Source organism: Saccostrea echinata, unplaced genomic scaffold, assembly GCF_033153115.1.
Source record: "Saccostrea echinata isolate AGI-Se365-2 ecotype Australia unplaced genomic scaffold, CSIRO_AGI_Sech_v1 ptg000005l, whole genome shotgun sequence".
NCBI lineage: Eukaryota > Metazoa > Mollusca > Bivalvia > Ostreida > Ostreidae > Saccostrea > Saccostrea echinata.
In genome coordinates, this window is record NW_026889754.1 from 13,697,982 (window position 1) to 13,714,959 (window position 16,978).

At 33.2% G+C, this 16,978-nt stretch overlaps 4 long non-coding RNA genes across 4 annotated transcripts; 3 read left to right on the forward strand and 1 right to left on the reverse strand.

The window, feature by feature from the left end:
• Positions 1-415: 415 nt before the first annotated feature.
• On the forward strand, positions 416-4,692 carry LOC133179810 (uncharacterized). Its single transcript, XR_009720191.1, has 5 exons — positions 416-500; positions 659-694; positions 3,715-3,753; positions 3,938-3,967; positions 4,674-4,692. It is a non-coding gene; the product is annotated as an uncharacterized LOC133179810 (long non-coding RNA).
• Positions 4,693-4,729: 37 nt separating this feature from the next.
• On the forward strand, positions 4,730-8,090 carry LOC133179808 (uncharacterized). The gene is made up of 3 exons (XR_009720189.1): positions 4,730-4,799; positions 7,501-7,685; positions 7,942-8,090. It is a non-coding gene; the product is annotated as an uncharacterized LOC133179808 (long non-coding RNA).
• On the forward strand, positions 5,246-6,982 carry LOC133179811 (uncharacterized). Its single transcript, XR_009720192.1, has 2 exons — positions 5,246-5,703; positions 5,874-6,982. It is a non-coding gene; the product is annotated as an uncharacterized LOC133179811 (long non-coding RNA).
• A 5,227-nt stretch (positions 8,091-13,317) lies between the features above and the next one.
• LOC133180075 (uncharacterized) lies at positions 13,318-16,366 on the reverse strand. The gene is made up of 5 exons (XR_009720269.1): positions 16,344-16,366; positions 15,291-15,345; positions 14,965-15,062; positions 14,759-14,788; positions 13,318-13,429 (listed from the first exon to the last, which is right to left on the reverse strand). It is a non-coding gene; the product is annotated as an uncharacterized LOC133180075 (long non-coding RNA).
• Between the last annotated feature and the right edge of the window lie 612 nt (positions 16,367-16,978).

The window sequence follows — 16,978 nt, forward strand, 5'->3', positions numbered from 1 at the left end:
TGATACTACAATGAAATCATTTTGATCCAATAGGGGCTATATGTTGAACATAAAAATATCTAGAGTGAAATGAGAAAACTCATTTATACAAGCATCTTTTACTTCATTGTCCAGATTTATGTTTGACTCCATAAAGCTGATTATATAATGGCTTTTGTTGCTCAGGTGAGCGATGTGGCCAATGGACATCTTGTTCAGTGGGAGGGGTGTATGGTGCCTTGAGCAATTTAAACTTAATGTATACAATCCCTGGATCAAGTTTAAATGTTATGTAGCCAAACAAACCACTAATGTTTGGATAATACAAATAAATAAATGTTAATATATGACATTTTTCGCTGTCTTTTAGATTTAAAGTTGTTCGTATTCACTCTTATCTGGAAAAGCATGCTGTATGTTTAAATTCATATACCTGTAAAAGAAGACAGATAATGGATTTACCTATTCCGATTTTGCAGATTAAGAATGACAGTTCAGATCTGCCAGACATTCCTGTAACGGTATGTGTGACATTATGAATGTACATTTCATCTTTCAAAGTCAAGAGTCTCTGATTCGATCCACACTTATGTATAGCGAAGCAAGTCAGAAGCTTATGCTTATTTATGAAACATTAATATTCACATGTTAAATTTTGTCCCTTACTTTACCATTAAAGGACACAGATGAAGGCAAATGTACAGATGAGAATAAGGTAGTTATTTTTTTTAATTTTTAGCTCACCGAGACGAAGTCGGGGGGAGCTTATGCTATACCCCTGGCGTCGGCATCAGTGTCCGGACCTGGTTAAAGTTTTTGTTGCAGGTCCAGTATCTAAGTTATTACTTGTCCTATCTTCACCAAACTTGCATGGATGATGCATCTGGACCTACTTAATGACTTGAAAGACTTGGCTGCTGAATCTGGGCCATGAATTTCAGATGCTGGAGGAGGTTAAGGTTTTTGGAGCAGGTTAAAATTTTTGGTGCAGGTGCCCTTTGATAGCAATTTCTAAGTTACTACTGGTCCTAACTTCACCAAACTTGCATGGATGGTGCGTCTTATGATACTGATGCACCAGACAGGCTTGAATGCTGAATCTGAGCCATAGGTTTCGGATGCTGGAGGAGGTTAAGGTTTTTGGAGCTGGTTAAAGTTTTGGGAGCAGGTGCCCTCTGATGATTATATCTTAGTTATTACTGGTCCTAACTTCACCAAACTTGCATGGATGATGCGTCTTATGATACTGATGCACCTGACAGGCATGAATGCTGAATCTAAGCCATAGGTTTCGGATGCTGGATGAGGTTTTGTTTTTTGGAACAGGTCACATGTTTTATAGGTAATAGTACTGTACTATTTCAAACTTGCATAGTTGATTTAACTATAATATAAACTATTTCTAATTGTAACGGGGACCGTTACAGATGTTCCCCAAACGCTCCCCAACTCCCTTTTTGTGCCAATTTCCTTTAAAACTTTTTTTTTAAGATGCTCAGTTATCGCAGGATTTCATAAAAAAAATTTAAAAGCTACAATGATATTTTTTGTCATTAAACGCATTGCACGCAAACGCACGTGCATACACATGCAAGGTGATCATTGCATGTTGTCTAAACTATTAACATATCTTTATATTCTATAATATAGCTAAGAATCAATAAAAAGTCATAAAAATATAAATGTTACCGTTTTTCAAATACATTGTTCATTTTTCGCATTGCACTTGCGCAAATACATGCAAGCACGCCCTTGCATTCAATCTTGATAGTAGTATCATGTAGGAATTCATTATTTCTATTCATATTCTAAATTTCATCCTGTTCTGTTGAGAAACAACAAAGTTATAGGCATCTAAAGTTTCAGCCAATCAGATTGCAGCACACGTAAATTAACATGCTTTTATGATAATTCTTATATTTCATGCTGTAGATCTTCATAATGTATGACTATGTTCAAAATGTCAAAGGATTATGACGTAAAACAAGAAAGATATTGAGAATTTAGTTTCAGCCAATCAGAGCGAAGCACACGTGCATGCGCATAAGATCTTGCTATTTTGACCACGTCATCTTGTTGATACTACTAATATATCCATACATTGTGAGTTTCAAAAAATTCCATCAAGAAATAGAAAAGTTAAGGCTTCATTCATTATACTGGTAATTTCACATGTTGCACGTGCGCGCTCTTGCCAGCACACGTGCATGTGCGTGCTTTCATGAACATTCTTATATATCATGCTGTAGACCTTCATAATGTGTGACTAAGTTCAAAATTTCAAATGATTATGACGTAAAACAAAACAGATATTGAGACTTTAGTTTCAGCCAGTCAGAGCGAAGCGCACGTGCATGCGCGTGAGATCTTGCTATAATGACCATGTCATCTTGTTTATACTACTAATATATCCTTACTTTATGAGTTTCAAAACATTTCATCAAAAAGGTTACAAACAGTAATCTGGAGATGTTTTTTTTTATTTTCAACATTGGAATATCGCAAATGAAAATGGTGTCGTCAAACAGCCTTCAATGTCTTATCTATTCAAATCCCGACTATATAATAAAACAGTTATGGACTCTTTTGGTGTTGAATATGGTTTGTTATTCACCAGAAAAATATCCATATTGACCTCAGCTTCGCCTCGGTCAATATGAATATTTTTTTTGGTGAATAACAAACCATATTCAACACCAAAAGAGTCCATAATTGTATAATATCACATGATATTGTATCATATGATATGATACAATGTTGTATCAAATTATATTGTATCAATTGATACAATATCATATAATGTATCAAATATGATATAATATCATACTATATTATACAATTTAATATCATATGTTACAATATTGTGATGTATTATGTGATATGATATTGTATCATGTAATACTATATTGTATCATAAATAATGATATAAATTGTATTATGTGATCAAATACAATAATGTATACAATAGGATACAATGTCATATCATATGTTACAATATCATATTGGATCATTATTTATAACAGTATTATATTGTATAATATGATATAAATTGTATCATAGGATGCAATATCATATTTTATATTATTGTATTGATAAACATTGAATCTTATAATACTATAAAATGAACATATGGTTATCATGCAATTTTTTAACATATGACAATACGATATTGTGTCAAAACAGTATCCATGAATATCCAAGATCATTAACAATGATTTTTATATAATATGATAAAGTTGGTCTCAAAAAGGTGATGCTTACCCTTCATAAAGGTGATGCCTCGTCTCGGTGAGCTTTGTAATCTGTGATTACCTATGTTTAAACTTTATAAAGGTACATGTGTACTTAATTCAAGGTCTTTTACATGAATGGTAGAAATGTGGGTGTTACTTTTCACTGCTTCTCCAAATTATCGTAAGACAGTCGGTGTTAATTTTAGATTAGGTAAAGGTATGATCAAGCATGACAGTGTCACCTGAATAAACAACCCATTACTCTGGTCCCGTGTCTAACGCCTGGGGCCATTTAAATGACCTAGTAGGTGTTAATTAGGTGACGCTTGCCTGTACACAGCCACTTCAAGGTATCAATAGTAAAAAACAATAGATTATGAATAACAGGACCCTAGACTCATTTCGAGCGATCAAGAACTTTGAGCCATCAAGAGTTTCCTGTATATGATTCCATAAAGCTTTCAAAATTTAGAATACACATAATGTTTATCTATTTATACAGAGAGATGATGATGATGAGATTATGAAAGAATTTGAGGAGGTTTGTATTTTCTCTTCCTCTCCGATTTTCCCTCTGTATTCTCTTTCTAATGCTAGCTTGTTCTCTCTCTCTTTCTCTTTCTCTCAGCTACTGACCTTACCCTGTGTGGTGTCCAGAAAAACAATATAAGCTCCACATCTTTCCCTGCTTGCTTTATTTTGATATTTTCCCTGAATTATTACAGATGATGCAACAGAGGCAGGAAAGGCAGTTGGTAAGCATAATTGACATAGGTTTGTACTGTGTGTGTCCAGCTCATAAGAATTAAAATACAAAGTTTATACTGTTACTGTGCTAGTAGTAAATCAAGTTTCCATGCATTTGTGCAAACTATAAACTAGTAATTAGATATGGTGTGATATTTCAGTTGTCAAGCAATTTTTTTATGATCATAATGATTTCAATTGAAAAGTATTGTAAAATATGTTCAAGATTCATTTTTGAATTAAGTCTGTTTTTGATAAAAATAATGAAACTAATTAAAAGGAAAAAAACTTTATCTTCTGAATCAAGACAACATGATAAAATGATCATCCCTCTATCCTGGAAAACAGTAAAGATCACAATAATTAGGTGCTATTCATGGAAGAAATGTGAAATACAGAAGTTTATATCTTCTAGAAAATTGCAGGCATTTCTCAAATGCTTTTCTAGTATTTGTCAATGTTGGTTGGCTTTTCTTTCAAATGTCTTAATATGTACAAGGTTTTGAAAATTAATTTTTGATTATCCAAGCAGAAGAATCAGTGGAGCTGTCAAACTATAATGGATAATTAATTTTCATTTATTTCAATTCTAAATGTTTATAAAATTTAATTATGGTAAAAATATAACCCCCCCCCCTCAAAAAAAAAAAGAAGAAATTATAAATGTTTTATGTTGGACTTATTTCAAACTAAACAATAGATTTCTTTTTGAAGTTCGCACAGAGTTCATTCCTATACTTTCCAACCAAAGATGAGCCCCAGGTTCAATTCTGCGTTGTGTACGAGAGCCATGGGGGTCTTGCAATTAACAGGCCATTCAAACTGAATGATACAGTAAAGGTATGTCAAATAGAATGGAGGGGGTTCAAGCTAATACACATCACACTTTTTAACATGATGGGCTGAAGATCCACATATGGAATCTTTAAGTTTGACAGGTACGCAAATTGTTATCATCAGTGTAAGAAGAAAAAGTTTTATATTAATTTACAAAATAAATACCAGTGAAATATATATGGTTTTTAATTTTCACTTTCATACACATTGATGAGCAATGCCTGTGAATAATGAAGAGTTTAATAAGTTCATATAATTAATTAAAGCGTAACACTGTTCGTAAATAGGTATTGACAGCCGTATATCTATTTCATCGCCACTATCTCTACAGCCCAAATATAAGCCGCAGACCTCTTACAGTTTTAAGTATTTTGCTGTAGAGGTCTCACCTGTGTGGATGTACCACTTGCCTCGCTGTGTTACTTGGTCGCGATGAAATTATCAAATGTTATGCTAAATGGATAAACTCAGGTGACCTATTGCTATCTGTTTTCGTCCGTCGTCGTGCGTCGTGTGTTAACATTTGAACATTTTTAGCTTCTTCTCTGAAACCACTGAACCAATTTCAACCAAATTTGGCATATAGCATGTATGGGTGAAGGGGAACAAAAATTGTGAATTTCACGGTCCCTGTCCCCCTGGGGCCTGGGAAGTTGGTCAAAAACCACTAAAATTAGTGCAATCTTTAAAAATCTTCTTCTTTACTCCTGGACATCAAGTAGTTAAACTGTTGGTATGATCGTAATCAGCATTGAGTTCTCTACCAAAATTGTGAAATTTATGGCCCCAGGGTCAGGGGTTCTTGTGCTAGGGCGGGGCTAAACAGGTTATATAGTGAAAATGCATTATTTCTTTGAAATTCTTCTTTTCTGTTTGTGAGCATTAAATAAACTAACCAAGTGCAAAGGTAAGTTGAAAATGACCGCCTTTTCCAAAATTGTGAATTTCATGGCCCCAGGGTCAGGGGCTCTAGTGGTAGGGCGGGGCTATATAGATTATATAGTGAAAATGCATAAATTCTTTGAAAATCTTCTTTTCTGTTTGTGGGCATTTAAAATAAACAAACCAAGTGTATAGTTATGTTGAATAAGACTGCCTCTTCTCAAATTGTGAATTTAATGGCCCCAGGGTCAGGGGTTCTAGTAGTAGGGTGGGGCTATATAGATTATATAGTGAAATTGCATAAATTCTTTGAAATTCTTCTTCTCTGTTCATGGGCATTAGATAAACTAATCAAGTGCATGGCTATGTTGAATAAGGCTGTCTCTTCCAAAATTGTGAATTTCATGGCCCCAGGGTCAGGGGTTCTAGTGCTAGGGCGGGGCTATATAGATTATATAGTAAAAAATGAATTATTTCTTTGAAAATTTTCTTCTTTGCTCCTGAGTATTAAATAAACTAACCACATAATTACATAAGTACTTAATTATGTTGAATAAAGCTACCTCTTCAAAAATTGTGAATTTCATGGCCCCTGGGTTGGGGATTCTGGCGTTAGGGTGAGGCTTTATTGAATATATAGTGAAAATGCATAAATTCTTTAAAACTCTTCTTTTCTGCACCTGAGCATTTAACCAATAAACTATGTACATAGTTATGAGGAGGAATGCCTCTTTGAGATTTTTGAATTTCAGGGTCCCTGGGTTAGAGATTCTTGTGTTAGGGGGTGGGGGTGGGGGGCTCTGATGTTTATATAGTGAAAATGCTTGAATTCTTTGAAAATCTTTTCCTTTGTTATTTGATATGATGCCAATGATCTTAGTATATATTTATGAAAAAACTGCTTCTTCCAAAAATGATTAATTTCCTGTCCCCTGGGGCAGAGGTATTTTGGGGTGGGGGGGGGGTAACATAGTCTGAAATAATTTAATGCTTTGAAGTTTGCACTTTGGTATTAATCAACAGCATGATGAAATAAACTTTTTAAAAATTTCCAAAATTTCGAAAGATGTGGCCCCAGGGTCAGTGGTTCCTGTGGGATGGGGAGCTCAACTATGGACCCGCCCTAACATAAGAAGCCCTGACCCAGGGGCCATGAAATTCACTAAAAGTGGAAATGCATTTTCTCTTTGTTGCTCTGATCTACCTCTGGGTTTTAAGTAACCAAAATTAGCATGCTGAGTGTATAATTATGATAAGCAATGGTGCCTCTTTCAAAATTGTAAATTTCATGGCCTCTAGTTTAAGACATGAATCAAATTCAATTGTTGGAAAGTTGTTGCATGATACTCAGGTGACCTATGAGGCCCATGGGCCTCTTGTTATGAAATTATTGGGCTATAGGCTTCAAAATGTAATGTTATCACAGACAAAGAGAGTTGAAAGTGTAAATATTTAGAAATAGAATATGTACATAGAAAAGAAATAAATGCATAAAATCCAAAGACCACGAAAGGAAAACTACACATCAAAACTACACGTCGAGTTTCATGTGTGCAATTGGGTGTAACTTATTTGAATGGTTTATATAACTGTGTGATGGTGCCCATTTACGAGTAGGGTTCAGCTTTAAATTGCCCTTTCAATAAATCTTATAGGTATAATCCCTGTTTGCCCTCAATAGATTTGATGATTTGGATTAAAATTTTTAACTTACTTGCAAGGTTAATTGTATTATAATGAGTAATTAATGCAGTGCAAATCAACACAAAGTACAACAAGTCGTGCAAGTTATTATTAAGTAATTATTTTATATTCTTTTCAGAGCGTTTTCAGCTGGATATGCGTGGAGGTCGATCCTGAAATTCTCCCCCCCCCCCCGTTTTCCACTTGGAGTGTCGCACACCCACCAACTGCCCTAACCCCAGTTGCCCGCACATTTATGAACTAAAAAACAACTTCAAAGTGAAAGTGGGGGACTTGCCAAATATATTATACCTGCGTGAAGGGGTAGGTATTTCAGAAACCATCATTAATTGACAATGCCCACTAAGAATTGACAATGCCCACTAAGAAAATGCATTTTATACTTGCATATACATTGCTATCACACAGTAAGGTTCCTTATCATTTTGTAATGAAAAGTTGAACACAAGCAAGAATTGCTTTTTGCATGAACAGACATAAATTAAGTCTCATAAAAGAATTGATATAAAATTTGAATGAAATTACATGAGGAAATTTATTCTTCTCTCTTTTTTTTTAGTATTTTGCCACAGAAGAAACTTTCACTGGATTTGGGGATGTTCTCATGTAACAAGAGAATATAAATTTGTAGCAGTTTTTTTTTTCTTTTCCCCATCACATTTGTATAGAGTACCATTTTTCATTATTGAGCATTTGATATCATTATGAGCAGAGTTTATTTTTCATAGACAGCAATATGGCTGCTTTGTATCAACCATTAATAGAGCGAATAAAAAAACAGAAAATATTATCAATGCATGGATTTGGAAAGGATTAATGTTTGGAATGATCCTGTACAATTTAATAAACATAAGAAATAACACAATATTCATTTTCTTCTTTATTATATCTTATTATTATATCAGTGATCAACTGTTTATCCTCAAATTGAATGTAAAAAGTGGGTATCTTGACAGAGGAACTATTAAAAATGAATCAAGGTCAGATATAACCAATGTACTATTATTTTTGTTCTCCATCGCCCCAAAGGGAATTTTTCACTAAATCCACTTTAATGTGGATAAAAGTACACGATCAAAATACACCTTTTTAGAATTTTAAAATGGTACCTATTTGACCAAAAAGAGTCTTTAAAATATTTTTGGAAAAGTCAAAATTATAAAAGCCCCAGCAGTATTGGAACTCGTGACATGAAAGATTTGTAGACAAACCGATTGTTATATACCGTTTGATAACAATTATGGGTAAGGAATGATTCATAAAATTATACTTGATTCTTCTGGTATATTTTGATCAGAACAATATCCAAAATATGGAGGCATCCCATTACACCTGAACTTTTTTTTTATTTTGATACTGAAATTTTGACCTTTACAGAGTATCAGTTCACTAATCCTAGTTTCAGAATCTGATTCATTCAAGTATTAATCACTTTCAAATAATCGTTAATCCAACATCTATTTATATTATTATATTGCTTAATCTAGGTTGAAGGACTTACAGTAAAACTCAAATACAGCTTTTTTTTATTATAAATTCATACTTCATTAAAGCAAGTTTTATTAATGCATTGGTAAGTTAAGTAGATGTATTGAAATAACCAACCAAAATCACTTATACATGGTGCTTCACTGTAATCATGTACTTGGTTAGAACGTGAGTTTTTGGCCAAAAAGTTTCGTTTGAAATTCAGTCAAGTTAAACATTAACTTCATTACTATCAAGCGGCATGGTCTCGCTTATGGTCAAATTTGATATTTCTGCTTTCATTTTTAACAATGCTTTAAAATGCATTTCTAATTATAAACCAACTTTGAGCGTCAGTTACAGATATGAGCAAGATACAGATCTCAAATTTTTCTGTCATGTAAACAAGGCTCCGGTCATGTTTTTGTTTCCATTTGGTCAAAATAGCGAAAAAAGATCTTTTTCAAACTGATTTTCTTTCTTCTGATTAGTTTTGAACATAAACAAGTAGTTTCTAGCATTTGTCGGATTCATTTTAGGTCTAAACCTGGAAAATTCAAAATGTAAACAAAAACATAACTCGAGATTTGTTTACATAACAAAGAATTGTGTGCTATGTATCTCACTTACAACTTGACGACCGATGTTCAAATTTTGGTTGAGCATTAGAAATGCCTTACTTAAGTATTTACATTATAACTTTTTAAGCACTCTTCAGTAGTGTCACATTGTCAACAAGTTGTGAAATTGTTATCTGGGAGGCATAGTAGTAAGTTGCAGGACTCTTTAAATTTGCATTCACTGGTTAAACTCCCAAGTAATATAAAGAACATTAAAAGAACTACTGGATAATATAAATTAAAATTCAATGCATTGATATTTTTTTTATTGTTTTTTTTTTTCATTTGTACATGTTTTACAATTCCCATCCCGTATAATATGTTTCCTGATGATGTACAATGTACATGTACTTGATGTGTACAAACAGATGTTCATAATTAAACATACACAACCCAGAATTTATAGAATATATTATTAATTATAAGAATAGGATATAAAATACCCGAAAAAAAAAAGCAAAAAAATTAATGATATATTTGGTGTTCCAATACATCTTTGAGTGCAATATACATAGTTCTGGCTTCTAATATTGTTGAAGGACGGTAATAGTCTGAGATGATGTCAAAAGCTTCCTTAATGTCATCATCCAAGTCATTTTGAAAGCAGCATTGAGATTTCAGAAAATGAAACCGCTCATCATTAACATCGATATAATGAAGATAATTTTGGCACTGTGGATTGTCTGAAATAAAAAATGAAATAAAACATCATACACAATTAACTAAACATGTTTTTCAGTTTTCAATATAAAATTCCTTTGGAAAAATTCTTACATTTTCATAGGAAAATACTTTGTATATATTAAATCATTTGTGACCTTGTTGTTCTTAAACGATGTGTTTCATAGGACATAGGTAAACAATTGCAATCTTTTTCTCTTATAAAAGTATTACAAAGCGAAACAAGTCATTTTCTTGTGGGTTAAGCATCTTTCAAAGTCAAGACTTTCTGATCCGCTCCGCTCTACATAAACCCTTGACCGAATAGGCAGTGTTTGGCTGGGTTAGAAACCTCGCACGCTGGTTGGTGTCATACAAGTTTGCATGATCCAATAAGAAACGTGGTTTCAATAATGATGTTAATTGTGCATTGATCAATGTTGAATCATTGTCAAATAAATTTGAGACGAACTGCCTATTCGATCAAGGGTTTATGTAGAGAGGAGCAGATCAGAAACTCTTGACTTGGAAAGATGGGGTTAAGAGGTTATATATACATGTATGTCAACATATTAAATGATCTTTTAAAAAGAGACTTTAAATTTCATGCATTTTTAATTCCAACAAATTTTTAACTAAAAGATACTCTGACAGGGACCAAAATTTTAACTTTCTTTAATTGTTACTATAGATATATACATGTACATGCTACTTTAACACAAGAGGAATGGGGAAATGTCTGGTATAAAGCTTTTTTTTGTAACACAGTTCCTCGTAAGCAACTTATGATGAAATTTCTTGATTTTAAGTTCATTTATACACAATTTTCTATGAGAAAAAAAATCAGTTAACAAATGTACAAAAGTCTGTTGATCCAGCATTGTAGTCTTTAACAGTGTCCACAAGAGTTACATATAAAAAATTGAATCTAAAGAACTTTCAAATACAAACCTATTTTTACTTTCAGCAAAAAAAATATGTGAACCGAAATTTGATCACTTTGTAAATGATTCCAGAATCAAAACAAGTAAACTGACCTAACATTTCAGGAACATGATAAAGGAGCTCAGGTATCCCAGGAACAATATCACCTGATTTTTGTTTCCTGATTCTGTGGTTATTCCAGGCAAATTTCACTTCTTCCAATTCTTCTCTGATAATCTGCATGTACCAGTACTGAACTAAAGTTCTGAAATGAAACTTGATATTAGTTTCTTGGCCTCAAACATGGATCTGATTGGTTCATTAGCTTTTGATACTTTTGATATTGAATTTAAACCACACATATTTGTGTGATATACTGACAAACCGGTAGCAACTGACAAAGCAAAGACAACAGAAAATATAAACAACAAGAGGCCTTGAGAGTCACTTGAGTCCCATAACCCTTAGATTGACATGTCAGAGTCTCATGTTTGCATTTTCAGCTTCATTTTGAGTTCTAAACCCTTATCTTAGAGTCCTATGACTGTTACCTTGCCTTTATTATTTTAGATTCATTCACATGGGGGAGTAGTTCAAGAGTCCGAGGAATTTTGAATTGTCTATACCTTTATAGCTACAGAGGCCAATTTTTTTTTTTATTCTATTAATGATTGAATAGTTAGCCTATTTAATCTGTTGGTTATTTCTAAGTAAAAAGCAAACTTACATATGAAGAGCATCACCAATTGTAAAATGACCATCTTTTTCTAATTCCTGAAAACCATAAGAAAAATAAATAGAAAAGCAGAACAATATTGCCTAAACTTGAATACCCATCTTAAACCATTTTTTTTACCCAATCCTTTGTTTATTTTTAGCTTTTATATTTAGTATATATTATCCAGTATGATATACATCTACTCCATTTTTCACAATCAGGAATCAAAACAAGATATCTGTGAGCCAATGCTCACTAGTAATACCACCGCTCTAATGTGAATATACAAAATAAGCAAAGTGGACTTAAACAGGAAGTTGACCTCCAAAAAATGTGTACAAAAATATATCCAAGTGTATAGAATTCCTAAACAAATAGTGTGTTAAAATTTTAAGCACCTGCAATGAATAGTTGCTGAGAAAAATACGACAAAAATTTTTGTTATGGACAGCCAGACAGACAGACACACAAGGGTAAAACAGTATACCCCCTTCTCCTTCAGAGCGGGGGTATAATTAATGCATTTTATCATATTAATAACTGGTAACCACAAATCACATCAGATATGATCAGAACATACACTATAACAAATTGCACTGCACTACATTAAAAATCATATTCTTCACAATCTAAAAGTTAATTCTTGATCATCCGAACTACATAGGAAAAAGGTTCATAAAACTAAACCTTGACCGTCAACCTCCTCCACACCCCTTGAAAAATTTCTGCATCTGAGTCGGTCAATGCATTCTTTGTTTTGGTTGGCTTAATCATTTCATCAAATGATATTGTAATTTAAGTCATATCAAAAGTTGGCACAACATTCCCACCCTCCATATCCAGATTATCACAGTGTTAATATATGCAGTCCATCTTTTACATCCTTAAATATTGTTAAATAAGAAATGCTCTCCCCAATAAAGAATGAGATGGTGTTGCTTAGTAGAAGAGTGAATGAATATGAAATTTTTACAGCACAGCTATATAAACCTCCTGCATATCCATTAGGTGAACAACAGAAAGTTCTATGCAACACTGGTTTTATTGTTCAAAGTTAAGAAATATATTTATCAGCATTGTCAACTGCAGGTTAACTTGATTGTGTCCATTCTTAAAACAATGAAGGTAATGTTTTAAGTTGGATATTAGCCTCAAGCTGTCCATTCTGTGAGAGAAAGAAGTAATCTCGGCCCTACAGGCCTTGATCAGTTTTCTCTCACAGAATGAACAGTGTTCGGCTTATGTACTTTACTTAAAGGATGGAAAAAATACTTGTATTTTTCTAACCTTAAAATGATGAATCCATTGATCTGTGCATTTTCTTCTCAAAATTCCCCACCATCTCTCTATCCTCTTCAATAAAAAACATTAAAATTTAGAAGCTAGGTTGCAGATTTAATATACAGTCATTCAGTCAAAATTCAAAGTGAAAGGGCAGTGCTTTTAAATCAGTCAATAACCACTAATATTGGGATGGGTTTGAACAACTTCACATATGACACAATGACACGACCTGTGGTAAATTAGGTAATAGTTAATAATAAACATTCCTTGATTATGAGTGGATTTTCCATAGAGGAAGGATTTCTTGCTGAAGCAGTCATCATCATCTTCTCTCAAGAAGTTTTGAATGGCAGCTACTGTCCCATTCTCTGTTCCTTAAAAAATATGTGGGTATTTCAAACAGGGATATAAAGAAACAAAAAGGTAGTTTACACATAAAATCAATAAAAAGAATTCTAGGGTACAAAAAAATTACCCTCAAAAGATGAAGGCCGAAATCTCACAATAAAATTAGTTTCAAAAGCATGTTATCTTCTATAATGGGTAATCAATTTCACCCAAGCTCAACTATTATTTAATTTTTTTAAAGTTGAAGTATCAAGACCAGAGAATAACAAATCATTAGTTTATAAACTAGACATAATTGAGATAGTCGTCTCAAAAGGACTGGATAAAAAAATGGACATAAGGATGAAAAGTTTTTCAGAGAATTTGCTTTCACCTTAGAAATATTTTCAGTTGGCATAGAACTTTTAATTCAATCTCATTAATCACACAACCTTGACCACAGGCAACCAGTGGTTGCAGTATAACTTAGATTAAGATTTAAGAAGGTATGCTCCTGACCAGAGTTTTTTTTTTGGTTTTTTTGACATACTGCAAGCCAACTTTTATTCGCGTGCGAGAAATTTTCGCGAAGTTTGCGAGACCCTCGTCATCGCGAATATTTCTCACCGCGAACCGGTCATTATGGTCTATGTGTTTATTAACAAGAGAACCTAAATAGGCGTGATCGCGAAAATTAATCGTCGCGAACTTGTTTACCCCTGGTAAATCGCGAAATAAAGTCGTCGCGAATAAAAGTTGGTTTACAGTAATTCTAATAGGACATTCACATCTGACCTTGAAAGGTTCAAGGTTAATGCACACCCTTTAACTTAACAAGATGCCCACAGGTCTTGATGGTCACCCAAGTACCATAGCTCTTAGATTGATATGTCAGTCTTATGTTTTCATTTAAAGCTTCATGTTGAAGTCTTAATGCTAATCTGAGACTCTTATGTTACCCCACTTTTATTATTCGTTGTTTAAAAAACACTTTTTTTTTAATGAAAATGTTGATGGGGTGGGAGTGGAGGATTGTACCTGTTTGACAGCAGCCCACCCATAATTTTCACCATTTTAATAACAGGACTTTTCTTTTGGAAAACTCATTTAAAAATTGCAGGTTCACATATTCAAATGGTTTTCCAAAAATGCACAAATTTTCATACTATTCTATGCAGTAGGAAAAAAATCTATAGGATGGGGGAAAAATTTGTCCTTAGAGACGAACTGGATGATTCCAGCATACCTCCTTTAGATTTATTTGCAGGGGTATCTATGTTATTACTAGCCTGACAAATCAATAACATGATTTATTCCTCTCTCTCTCTTTTTTTTTTTTTAAAAATCACACTGTATGGTTTTAAAAAAAAACTGACCTGCATCTCCTCGAATAATATGTGGAAATCCTACAAATCAGTATTCAATATGTATATACATCAACATTAATAGATGCAAAAGGTAAAAAAATATTACAGAAAACAAGCCATCTTGCTTTAACTCCAGAAATCAAATGAGATATTGTCTTCAATATGTTCATTTAACAAACCAACTCTTCCAAATCTTTGCACTGAATTACATGTACCTTTAACATTCTCCAAAGTCTTCAAAAAGTACCCTGCAATCTTTTTGGGGTTTTTATTGCTGACACCAGCTTCCACCCAAAGCACATAGCGGGAAAACCTAAAATTACAATGGAACATGTAAGATTTGTAAGCTTTTGCATTACCATATTCACCTCTGGGTGGAGAGAGTGCACTAGTAAAGTAACTTGCCCAACGTAACCGCAATAGTGACAGACTAGACTCGAACCCGGGGCTAAATCTGTCAACGCTATCAAATGCGCCTACATCTCTAGGGACATAGTAAAAAGTATAATTAATAAATTCCCAACATTTTATGTTTACCTACCCATCAATGCATCCACTGATATATATCCCAAAAGGGCTCAATTTATCATACTGATCTACAATTATTAAAAAAGATACTAAATATCATACAGTTTTTAATTTAAAAATCTATATACACCATAAATGATTCATTCTGCTGTTTACTGGCATTCATTGATCAGCAGACTTCACCAATGTATTTGAAATATACGTACATTGCAATGACTGGTTTCAAAGCATAGAAACTAAATATATTTATATATTTACATTACACGTGTATATGTTGCTCATGTGCCACAGTACTTTACATGTATCATAATGCATGAAAATAAAATACTAAAATGAATTAAATTTGATTTAACAACTTTAATAACAGAGATTCATTTTGAAAATTGTCTTCAGGAGTCCAAAGGCCCCCTTTTAACCATAATTATGAGTCCCAAGCCGAAAACAACAAGTCCATATTTATTTTACATAGAACATGAATATCAAACAAGCTATGCTTATCTAAACTAAAATTTTAAATGACCATACTAAGAGACAGGCAAAGTGCTGTCACTGGGACCCTTCAGAGTTTCGCCTGTTTCTTTATCGCCTGTATCAATAGCCATTTATTGCACGTTCTGGATCAGCGTTCCTTTTAGCATGAACCTCTTTGTTGTTATTAACTGCCACTTGTCTACTTTTTCATAAACCCTGGTTAATATATCCTGGATCCAGAGTAATTTTATCCGTTTTATTCGGTAGCATCATGATCAACATCAACACGGTAATGTCATGTATCATTGGATCTCATTGGTTAATTACTAAGTGTTGACCTATGAGATTTCTGCTTTTGTAGAGTGTTTTAATTCGGAATATTTCGGGCATCTAGTTTGTAGGTTAAGAAAGGAACTTCTTAGCGAAAAAATGGGCATGTGTATTTTTAAAATGGGATGCACAAACAGTGAAATTATGTGTACTGAGCAAATTTTGTGTATATTTTATGCAGGACGCACCACGTCAAAATGAATCACTGGCTAAAAAGTTTAAAAAAAAAATCCATTTGCAATTTGTCATAAAAATGCTAACTTACCTATATGCCAAAGCCAATTGGGACTTGTTAAATTGCAATGACAAGGATTCAACAAAATATTATCTTATTAATCCAAATGTAGTACATGTATTGAACAAAAATTATAAACCATAACTTTTTGCACATGTAACTCTACATTCAAGGTAAATAATTATGAAAAACCTTTACTAAGGTACTGTCTTCGTTTCAGTTTGTTTCCCTTTCTGAGGGACACGCCGACAGGGTCTAGTGTTCTCATTATTTGCCTCACCAATTCTCTATCAAAAAAGTAAAAATTAATACACTTTTTCCACATTCTCTGTGTACCTGCAACTGTGTGTAACCAAGGAGAAATATTCTTAGTGTTAACTATATAATGATAGTTAAAAAAGTCTACTTTACCTTCGAACATTGCACCCATGGGTTGTTTTCAATCTGAAAAACATGTCAGATATACTTCGATCTGGTTTTATTTTCACTTCATTCTGAAAGTAAAAATAACACACAAACACATTATGCATGCATTTTTATTTATATATTCTCTCTCCCTCCACACACAGGCACGTATGTGTGTGTACATTGAATTTACCTTTATAAGATCCAATACTTCAGCAAAATCTGTCAGGTTTCTATTTCCTCTTCTGTAATTTAAATTT